The 11808-nt window shown below is 43.0% G+C and overlaps 1 long non-coding RNA gene across 1 annotated transcript; it reads left to right on the top strand.

The window, feature by feature from the left end:
• The first annotated feature begins 1444 nt into the window (after nucleotides 1-1444).
• LOC125398062 (uncharacterized) lies at nucleotides 1445-4996 on the top strand. Its single transcript, XR_007231268.3, has 2 exons — nucleotides 1445-1708; nucleotides 3884-4996. It is a non-coding gene; the product is annotated as an uncharacterized LOC125398062 (long non-coding RNA).
• Nucleotides 4997-11808: the final 6812 nt, after the last annotated feature.

The following is an 11808-nucleotide window of genomic DNA, read 5'->3' as shown; positions in this document are numbered from 1 at the left end:
GAAATCATTACATAAGGACTGGTAGATTTTGAAAGATTCATTGTCTAGGTGTTTTGTGTTGTTTTCATGTCAGGATTTGTGCCTAGAGAGTTCAATTATTAGTTACATTTTATATTAATTTGGGTCACTTTTTTTCTTTCATTTGTGTTTGAAATGCTTAAGTGGGACGAGGGTGTAATGGTATTGATGTGCCACTTTTCTGGTAGACTGGGATTCAGGGCCTCAGGTTCTCCACAGTTCTCTGCAACTAGAACACCGTCTATAGTAACAGTGGCTATCCAGGGTAGACTCGTATGAAAATAAAGTAATAATAAGATATGAAACAATCACCTCTGAAGCACAAGTCAGTTAGGGTGTAAAGGGACATTAACAGTACTTTGTGCAAAAATATATTAGTTATTGTAGAAAGACTTAGGAAGAAAAAGAAAGAAAACCCAATAGAATTAATGACTGTTGAGATGCTAGAAAACAGAGAAAGGGGATATAAAGAGAAAGGAAACTTTTAGAACAAAAGGTATCTGATGGGGGAATTTTGATGAAAGGTAGAAGGAAGAGAAAGAACTTAGAATCATGCCCCTCTTTCTAGAGCTTGAAGTTCAGGGACTCTGCAAACCAGGCCAGACTTTGTTCTTTGGGAGATGAGAACATAAAAGAGTAGGGACATAGAGAAAACTCTATGTAGGGCAAGAACACTGAGGTGCTGAAATGGAGCAGGCCATCAAAGATGGAAGAGACATAGAGGAGGGAGAGCTGAGGGGGGATGAGCTATGCAAATGACTGGCCTGATTGTGAGCTTCATCTGAGCTCTCCCACATGCCTTTCCTGGCTCCTGGAAGGCTGTTTGGCCCTGGGAGTTTCTCTGCCAAAATGTGTTATTTTTACTTTGGGATGCTAATTGAGCCTGGTCCTGAAGGGTGTTGAAGCAAATTGTGGGTGATACCAAAGTCCTTTCCACCCATTTCCTCTAACAAACATGTTCCATGCTCTTGCTTACCTGGTAAAATGGCACCCACCTCCTCGCTGAAGCCTTTACCCACTCCCAGAGCGACTCGTGATCTTTCTGCAGCAAGGCCACTCATGTGTGTCATTATGTGATACATTACCGCCTCCCAAATGTGATTGTGAGCTCCCTGAGTTTGGGGACTGATTCATATGTGTGTGTGTATGTGTGGTGATTGGTGAGGGTGGTGTGTAGGGGGGCGCATGTTATTGTTCTGCAGACCTGACTCACAAAGCCTATACTCTGCTTCTTTATTCTGGCATCTGGAAACATCAAGCACGTATCTGGGAACCCACTGCAGCTGTTACTGCAGTGAAACCAATAGGGGAACTGAGAAGTCCTCCCCAGGGCTCCTGACCCACCACTTCCGCACAGAGCACACACCTCACGAACCACCTGCCTGACCCACTTCCGTAATCTGATTCACCATTTCTGAATCTGCTTTCAGCCCAGGAGGCTGTACCTCAGGCTCCATCAACTGTGGAATGAGGGAGGAAAGGGGTGGCGGTTGCCACTGAGGAGCAGGCGCTGAGACGGAACAGTACAGCCAGAATGAGTGCCAGCCCTGGTCTGCTGTCAAAACCAGTGAGAAGCAAGAGGCACAAGTGATGCTCACATACAGGGACCCGGAAGTGCCACGGGTCTATTTGGCATCCAAAAACACAGGGATTCTGTGGAGGACTCTCCATGGAAAAGATCTTGCTTGGGGTATGTATGGTACAAGCTTCTGTCTTTGCTGGAAACCAATAGGGATGCCTGTACCCAAAAGTCTTAACCTCGTGGGCAGGGGACAGGAGACAGTTACACCCCCATGCCTGGGCATTGTGGCCACAACCAGGCTGAACCCACAAACAGAGAGAGGGTCCATCTTCCACAGTGTCCAGTCAGGTGAGCTGAGGGGTCAGAAATTCAAATTCCAAACTTTCTCTATGCCTAGCGCCAAACAAGGCTGTGTAAATTCAGAAAAAAAGGGTGGCTATGGCCTTTTGTGGCTAACAAATAGGACATTTCAGTAGAAAGGGGACCTGTCACCTTTGGTGTTTTACAGGTCTGAAAAAGTGTCTTTTTGTGTGTGCCATTCCTGTCCATCTCACATCACCATGTGGTGGTATCATTTAGCTTTCCTTCTCCTCTTTCTCCTCTTCCTTCTTGGTTTTTCTCTTTGTAGCCCTGGTTGTTCTGGAACTCACTGTTGATCAGCCTGGCCTTGAACTCGGAGATACCTGCCTCTGCTTCACAAGTGAGGAAATTAAAGGTGTGTGTCGCCATGCCCTGCTCAAGTGGTACCATCTTCAATTGTCACAGAACGTTCTTGTGCCCAGGGCAAGTGCCTACTAATGGTGGTGAGGTGCCACTCAGCCCTTGCATCTGTTGCTGGGCAAGGGAAGGAAGCATGTCTGGAGAAGCCAGGAAATGTGCTTCTGTGCTTCCATCTAGCTGGAGTGCAGTGAAGACCAGGAAGCCCTGAGGCTTATAGAACTTTACCAGAAAGCTGGAGCCCAAGGCTGGCCAGGGCTGCCTGTTTTATTTGAAAAGGAGGGGACATTGTTCTAGGCTGTGCCGACACACCACTCACCACAGCGCATGTTTGGAAGATGGTGAACAGGAAGTGGGGCAGGCTCTGAGACCTCAAAGCCCGCCTCCAGTGTTTACTTCCTCCAGCAAGGCTGGATCTCCACATTGGCCATCGCAGGGAGTTTTGAATGAATCTGGAAAGAGCAGCTTTTTGCTGGAATTTGGAAAGACAGTGACAAGAAGCTCAGAAATGAGATATATGGTAGGATTAGGTACAAAGGTGTTACGAGGTGTTACCGCAGGTGAGTGCAGCTGACGTACTGACAGTGTACATGAGACGTGGTGTGAGGGACACACTGAGAAGGATGATTATCTTGGAAAATATATATACAAATATATATATGAATCTTGAGAATTTCATACATGCATATCACCCCCTAACTCTACCAGATGTTTTCCCTACCCTTCACCCCATCTTTTACCTAACCCACAGATTCCAATCTGTGATCTCCATATACTCACGGATTTGAGGCTATTTACTGGAGTGTGGTGAGGCTCCCAGGGTCTACAGTCTTTATGAAACTGACTCTCCTTCCCCTAGAAGCCATCAACTGTCAATAACTCTTCAGCTACGGTGGGGACCCGTGGGAATGGGAGTTCTGTCAGCCAGATTGAGAGAGGTGCTCTGGCGATTATAATTTGACTTAAAATGTGCGGTTCATATTGCAAACACAGGTCTGTGAGGTCATAGACCTTGCCTATGATCTTGCCACTATTATAAGACAGGCACCATATCAGGAGAAATGAAAGTACCTTTTAAGAATCTACATTGCTGAGACTTGAATGTGCCTCATTCCCCCAAGGGCTCACGCATTAGAAAGGTGGTCTTCAGTGTGGCCATGTGACAGTGGAAGATCACTGCCTCACTTTGGTTTCTGTCCTTAAAAGAGATTAACTGCCTTCCCTCCTTCTCATAGGACCCCAGGTATTAGCTTCCCAACACTTTGTTATTATAAAAGGCTATTCCCCTAAAACCTTTTGACTCTGTCTTCCACATAATGCCTTGTTTTTGTTTTTGTTTTGTTTTGTTTTTTGCATGTTTCCCCATGATGCCATCTCCATGTTGCAGCCAAACAGGGTCTCATCAGAGTCAGCCAGAGCCATGCTGCTAGGACTCTGTAGTGGTCTGAAAGTGAAATGTCCCCCGTAAGTTCATGTGTTTAAACACCTGGTCCCCAGATGGTAGTGTGGTTTGAGGTGATGATGGGCCCTTTGAGAGATGGAGCCTTGCTGGAAAAAGGGGATCACTGGCAGCAGACTTTGCGGTCCCGTAGCCCGGCCTCACTTCCTTCTCACTCTCTCTTCCAGATTGCTGATGCAGTGTGACAAGTGAACCTCGGGCACCTGCCACCAGGGTGGACTGTGTTTCCGCTGGGACTGGAAGTCCAAATAGAACCCTTTCTGCCTTAAGCCGCCTTTGTCGGATATCCTATCACAGCAACAAGAAAGGAACTAACACAGACTCTGAATCTCTGAGTTAAAGCCCCCCCCCTTTTTCTCATGAAGGGCCAGAGCAATGGGCCATAAACTAAGACACACCTACACAGAACTGAGAGCAGCTGGGATCTGAGATAATCTAATCCTAATCCCCTATAAACACAGAGCAGTCTGAGGGCCAGGATCTTTCATTCTTGCCTCAGGTCCACTAGGCTTACTGTGACATAACGGACAGTGGCTTGAATATCCTGCTGGTTTGTAGGCCTTTCAGTGAAACTCATATGTCTACCCTGCAACTTTATTAAAGTAGAATCGCTAAAATCTAGTGAAGAAATGTATAGGGCTGAAGAGGGGCTTAGTGGTTAAAATCACTTGCTGCTCTTTCAGAGAACCTGGGTTTGGTTCCCACCATAGACATGATGGCTCACAGTCATCTGGAACTCCACTTTCAGAGTATTCAATGACCTTGTCTCCTCTACAAGCACCAGAGTTCAAGGTCAGCCTTAGGTACAAACTAAGTTCAAGGCCAGCCTAGACTACTTGTGATGTTCCCTCAAGAAAAGAAAGAAAATCAAACCCAGAGAGTCATGCATTGTAGATTTGATGAATGTAGATAGGACAATTCATAGAGACAGACAATAAAATGATCATTGTCAGAGGTGGAGGGAGGAAAGTATGGAGACTTATGGCTAATGGGTTTGGAGTTTCCTTTGGCAGCTGATGAAAACATTGTACAAGTAGTAGAGATATTGGACAGTTTGTATTTATATGAAAATTCACTGAACTATATACTTTAAAAATGTTAATTGCATGTTATGTTAATTATGTCTCAATTAAAATGTTCAGAGTTAATTCACCAACACAAAGATATTTTCAAGAGCTGCATTGCCTACCCAAATAGTGCAACCATCATCTCGTGACCCATGATCTCTGACTCTTCCAAGAAAATGAAATGTCATGTGTGTCACAAAGAATTAAAGAGAACACTGCCAGTGCCCTTTTTATTAGAAAAATTCTACAGAAAGAATCACTTATCTATAAATATATGTATATATATATGATAATATGAGTAGATAAATTATAGGTAATTGATGATAGATAGATAGATAGATAGATAGATAGATAGATAGATAGATAGAGATGATAGAGATAGATAACAGGTCAATAGGTAGGTGGATAGATAATTGATAGATGATAAGGCAATAGATAATAGATGATAGATAGATAGATAGATAGATAGATAGATAGATAGATAGATAGATAGATAGATAGACAAATGAGAGACACATAGATAGATCAGGAAACTTACTAGGGGAGTTATGACTATGAAGACTGAGACATCTTAGGATGATCCATTCACAGGCTTTTGAATAAGGGGAGTTGGTAGAATAGTTCAATCCATGTTGAAATGCCTAAGATCTGTGGAGCTAATTGGGCAAGTCGAGAACTGAAGGTCAAAGAGTTTCAAACACTGATGCCCAAGGGCAAAAGAAGGTTGCAGCATGGGAGAGAAGGGAGGAAGAGAGGGAAAGAGTGTAGATGGGAAGAAGATGGAGGCGTGCGAAGGGAGTGGTGGAGAGATATTACCTTTTCTCTATTTCTTCATTCTTTCCAGATCTTGCATGTATTAGATGGAGTCCTCTGTATTGGATAAAGGTGGCTGGTGCATAGAATAAAACGACAATTTTTCTTTTCTTGAAAAACCTTCATAGGCATATCCAGAAATAATGCTTTTCAAGACATTCATATATCCCTTAGTTTTCAAGCTGGCACCCGTAATTAAGCATCACATCTGTCATGCTCAGTTATGTGACTCCATCTAGTAAGTCACCGTGAAAAGGGGGCTTCATCCTGACTTCCAGTTATCTCATCTACTCTTTCCAGGAGCCTTTGGGTCCCAATGCTGTTTTTTTTTAACTTGATACAAATCTAAACTTATCTAGAAAGAGAAAAATCTCAATTGAGGAATTGCCTCCCTTAGATTGGTCTATAGGCAAGTGCCGGGGGAAGGGCTCTTCATTAATGGTTGGTGAGCGAGGAGCCATCTCACTGTGGACACTGCTACCCCTGGACAAGTGATCCTGGGTGCTATAAGAAAGCAGGCAAGGCAAACAGTGGAGAGCAACCCGGTAAGCAGCATTCTTCCACGGTTTCTGCTTCTGTTCCTACTTCAGGTTCTTGCCTTGGCTTCCTTCAGCGTGCTATCTATGCCCTGGGATATGTAAGCCAAATAAATCCTTTTCTCCCCAAGTTGGCTTTGGTCAGTGTTTTAATCACAGCAATAGAAACCTAATTAAGTCACATTCCAAAAGCCAGACTGTATCCAAGGATTGCAAAATGAGCTGCTACATATCATCAAACCCAGAATCAGAATAGCATAGAGTTGAGACTGCAGAGGAATCAATTCAAAGCTTGCAAGTATGTACCCTTCCACACTTTTTACAAAACAGAAAAACTGTAAACAGTCTAAGAAAAATTATGGAAAATCCTTACAATGAAACAGTATAGAACTCCTGAAAAGCATAGCTCTAGAGAACTTTTGATAATAAATTTATGATGAATTTATGCAAAATGCACAACACAAGCTTCCAGGTTGTAGGTGTATTATGTTCTCAGCATTGATAGATTCATATATGTCTAAACAAATGCGGGGGAGACAATACCAGAATGTTATTCACAATGATCTTCAGCGTGTAAATATTTTCATTCAACAGTTTTTAAGATTTTTTTTTCCTTAATAGATAAGTGCCTTGGTCCATTTTCTGCTGCTACAGCTGAATACCTGAATACTGAGTACAACTGAAAGCTGAATACAGCTGGAAATTATAAAGAACGGAGGTCTGTTTAGCTCACATTAATGGATGCTGGGAAGACTAAAAGATGTAAGTGCTGAGATCAAGCAAATATATTGAAGAGAGCTGGCTTTTCTGACAAAGCCACTTCTGTAACTAATTAGCCCATTGCTTTATTAATGTAGGAATAGATTAATCCTTTTAGTAGACAGAGCCTTCTTGACCTGATCACTTGTACCCATCTCAACAATGCCGCTGCACTAAGAGTCAAATTCAACAAGATCTGAGAATAGAATGAACTGCATTTAGAAACTAACCGTGTGTACACAGAGTTAGTGGAATATGCCTGGAATCCAAGCACTCGGGAGGCAGAAGAATGGAAAACGGAGAGTTTAAGGCCAACCTGGGTTACTCAGTAGGATCCTATTCCAGCAAGCCAAAAGGTAATTAAAACACTTTTCATCATAAAAATGAAACATTTGAAGAGGAAACTCCAGATAATGAAATAAAAGAAATGTAGTGAGCCTTTGGTAGTCAGCATGTGGGAAGATGGGAGGAGAGTTGAGTGTCAGTGAGTCTGCACCAGCATCCTTACTCAGATGAGGAGGAGAAAGATTGGTGCTGCCTCTCAAGTGACTTCCTGTACGAACGCCTTTTCTTCTGATACTTGCAATATCTGCAGCAGGTGTCATTACTAGCCTTCATGATAGAAAGAAAATAAATTTGTATTAGCCACGTTAACTTATTTTCAATTACAGATCAATGGTTCATCACAATGAAAGTGTGTTCCCTGTTCACAGACTGTTTGGGGTATGGGCGCATTTTACATGCCATTTCAGGACCCAGATCCCTTCCATCTAGGGTTCCTTTCCCCTTCCTCCAGGTCTTCAGAGCCTCTTCACTCCAGAGGCAGGAAAAGAGAGAGAGCAACTGAATGGGGGTGAGGCTGTGTAGGGTATGCCCACTGTAACACACCTTTGGCTAGAATCAGGCCCTATAACTACTCCTAGATTTTCCTGTGATTTTGAGGGGGAAAACGATGATCCGGGGAAGAACCAGCCATTTTCATCACAGTATCTCAAGAGTGTCAGGCACAATGGTTGAAGATTACATAGCTGGGACCAGGCAGAGCAAAGACTCAGCATCAATACTGAGTCTTGGTCTTGCCCACCTAGTGATTGTGCCCTCTTCCAGGTCTTCAGAATTCTCTGCCATTCTCAAGTACCCTGCCACAAGTGTTCATTCAGGGCCCAGACCTCAGAATGATCTGGTGCAAATCCTCATTTTAAATATTTTTGAGGTTCCTCAGATCTATCAATAATTTCTGAATAATACTTTCTTCCCAGGTTTTTACCTGATTAACTTCCGCACTTCCCCATTCAATATTAACACCAAGCGTGGTACAATTCATTGCTGTGCTTATGATGTATCATCAAATTTATAGGTTTGTTTTCTCAAGAGTAAGACTTCAAAGATCTCTCTCTGGTGAGATCTGCTGCCACCAGGTGGAAGGCGAAGCTTAGTTTTGTTTCATGTTATGAGAACAGAATGCCTTTTCTTGGGGAGCTAAATGGGTAGAGAAATAGTTCGGGTGGGGAAAGTGCTTTCCTTGCAAGCATGAGGACCCCAGAACCCGTGTTAAAGCAAAAACAAGCCAGGTGATGATGGATTTCACCTTTAATTCCAGAACTCGGGAGGCAGGGGCAGGGGGGTCTCTGTGAGTTTGTGGCCAGCCTGGTCTCTGTGAGTCCGAGGCCAGCCTGGTCTCCTAGAGCTGTTTCCAGGACAGCTAACATCTAGGACTGTTGCACAGAGAAACCCTATCTCAAAAACAACAACAACAAAAAACAAACAAACAAAAACCAAAACCAGTCTGTATGGTGCTGGGCACTGTAATCTCAGCACTAGGAGGCAGAAAAACGTGAATAGGTAAATCCCTGAAGCTCAGTGGCCAGTCATCCTAGCCTACTTGGTGAGTTCTAGGCCACTAGAAATACTGTCTCCTAAGAATACATGTGCACAACATGCCTTCTCTTTTCCACACACGCATGTGCCTTGCACACAGAGAGAAAACAAGTAAGTGTTTATCTGGGTCCTGTGACAGAATATCCAGGTAGGACTGCCACTGAAAGGTTTCGGGGGCCTTCTTGAAAGAGGCAATGTTTTAGATGAATCTTAAATAATAAGTATGGAATAGCTACAGGAGTTTGGGGAAGGAGCAATCATCGAATCTGATTAACTTTTTAGGTAGTTTATAATTTGGTTTCAAAGTCCCTCTGTGAGTCCAAACAAAGGGCACTCTCACTACACTACAGAGACGATCTCACTTGGCTCTCATGTGTAGTAGATTTTCAGCCTCTAATAATATGTTCTTTCTCCCAGGGGAAGATAGTTCAGTTTATTCTGTCTTCTTTTAAAGAAACTGACCTTTGAAGGTCCCAACAGAACCTATTAAGTGTCTCTGAGATTACCTCACAAGCAACTGTACCAAACTGAAGTGTTGCTGAAGTTCATACACATTAAGCAAGAGAGAGTTACTCATTGACATATGACATAGCAAATGTCCAGTATAGTTGGCAGTTTTCAGAAAAGAAGACAGGTATATTTTTCCATTCCAAGGGTCAGTTCTTCCATCTGCTATGACAAATGCCCTTCCTGGCTGGTGTCTCTGCCTGAGATCATTTGCCAAAACCTTTTCCATGAAGATCATCTAAGCTGCTCCCAATAGAGTCAATCATTCACGCACCCCAGACAAGAGACATCAATTTGACTTGGTCATGAAATTTAATATTCTATAATTCACTGAGAATCTAATTCATTTACCATCTGGTTTTGGAAGAAAGACCTATGGAAGAATTCAGGGGCATGAGGGATTGATATCTTCCAGACCTCGGCTGGGGCCTTTCCACTCACATTCAAAGGCAATAATCTGCCTGGATTATTGCTGCTCTCTGCTTCAGAAACAATGTGTTCTTGCCACCTGGCTGGCTTTGCTACCGGTGTATAGATTTTCTCATTCTCTTGCCTTGAGTAATAATGGCAAACCACATTAAAAGCTCACTCCCCCATAGTTGAGGGCTTTGAATGGATACACCCACTAAGTTTCAAGCTAATTGATGTTCTTATCAATTTATCCTTTAGTAACCCAGAAGGTTCCATCCCCAAATACTTCTACTTACTGTCTTTATCAGAGTTTCTATTATCATGAAGAGACACTATGACCACAGCAACTCTTATACGGGAAACATTTAATTGGGGAGGCTGACTTATAGCTTCAGAGGTTCAATCCATTATCATCACGATGGGAGCATAGCGGTGAACAGGTAGACATGATGCTGCATCCTGATTAGAAGGTAGCAGGAAGTGGCCTGTGTCATTGGGCAACATCTTGAGCATAGGAAACCTCAAAGTCCACCCCCATAGTGGCATGCTTTCTCTAACAAGGCCATACCTACTCTAACAAAGCCATACCTACTCTGACAAAGCCACACCTACTAATAGTGTCACTCCCTATGAGTTTATGGGGGCCAATTACATTCAAACTATCACATTTACCTATCTTAATTTGTTCTCATGGTAACCTAAGAACATCCTTTTGAACTAGGAAAGTAAGGTCTTGCCATTCCCATTGTACAGATGAGATAGTAAAGCTAAAAATGTGGCATGCCCCAGATCTAGCTCCTTTCTTGGGTCTTCAGTGGACCTTCTTTCAAAAGAGGTAGCAGCCCCATCCCTGCTTTAATAAAAACAGCCATAACTCCTCATCCTAGCATCCAAACATCCAAACTTCTCCACCTTGCTCCACAACTGTTACTGAATCAGACTTGTTGCTTGACTCACAGAGCACCAATCATGAAGTGCCTGGCTCTTCCTTCATGATGCAGCCAACTGAGTGGAGATGAGCGAGCTAGTCTTCTCAAGGGCAGTTTAGGGGCCCTTATGGGGTAAAGAAGCAGGGTGCTCCAAAGTGGAGAGAGAGCTCATAGGAGATCCAAGGAAAAGGTTAGAGATTAGTGCTGTGCACGTCCTTAATCCCACTCACTGGAAACTTTTTAGCAAGCTCTAATAGCGGGACTGTTCTGGCTTGCTGAAGTCAAAAGTCACCCACTGAACACTTCTGTGGAATCAAGGGAGGAGCTGATAGTTCCATTGGTTTGAGCTAACCTCCAAGTTTCTGAAAAATATGTTAGACAACCTGGAGCGCTGGGACTCAAATTCCGAGTATGACCAATACCAAGTACTGTGTTGCTTGGCAATACAGCTTTTAAGCCTGGCAGTAAATAAATAAAAAATAGATTAAAAATAAATTAAAGAATAAAATAAAATAACCAATTATGTGTGAGTCCAGAGGCCTTATTTAGGGTTTCCTTCCACAGACTCTTCTTGTATACCAGCGATCTGTTCCAACTGAGTCTGTAGTCCCAGTGTTCTGAGCGTGCCTTCCCCAGGATCCTGCCTTCACCAGATTCCTTCAGGAACTTGTGGGTGGGCTTCTGGGAGGCAGAACACTCTGCAGGGATGTGTGGGGAATTTCCCATGCTTATGTGTTTTTGTCGGGAAGTACAGACCTTCGTAAGGACCTAAGACACTCACTCCACACACAAATAAAAGCTTGAAAATCAAGTGTACAGACTCTTCTCTTTGCTCCAAATGACCTTCTCCTTCCTCCTGACCTATCTGATACTAAACTTCTTAATTTCACTTCAGAACTTAAAACAAAGCCAACTGCTATCATTGGGATTTGGCAAATTTCCCTCTCTGGAATAGTTTAATTGTTCTCTTCTTTCCAAATATTAATTCAAAAGGGGAGAAGCCAGATTATTCCTAGGGTGGCCTTTATATATGCAAATGGCACATGATAACTTATCTCAATTGATAGCACAATTATCCGTAAACCTTAATCACTCCCTTCAGAGTTGATTTACATCCTCCTATTAACACAGTGGTTCTGTGTGACAAAGCAGAGAAAAAGCTGAGTAGATATATTTAACTACTTTGACAGAG

The sequence above is a fragment of the Myodes glareolus genome, chromosome 14, assembly GCF_982192425.1.
Source record: "Myodes glareolus chromosome 14, mMyoGla1.1, whole genome shotgun sequence".
Lineage (NCBI taxonomy): Eukaryota > Metazoa > Chordata > Mammalia > Rodentia > Cricetidae > Myodes > Myodes glareolus.
The sequence above is the reverse complement of the archived record's forward strand: the minus strand, read 5'-3'. Positions and strand labels throughout refer to the sequence as shown.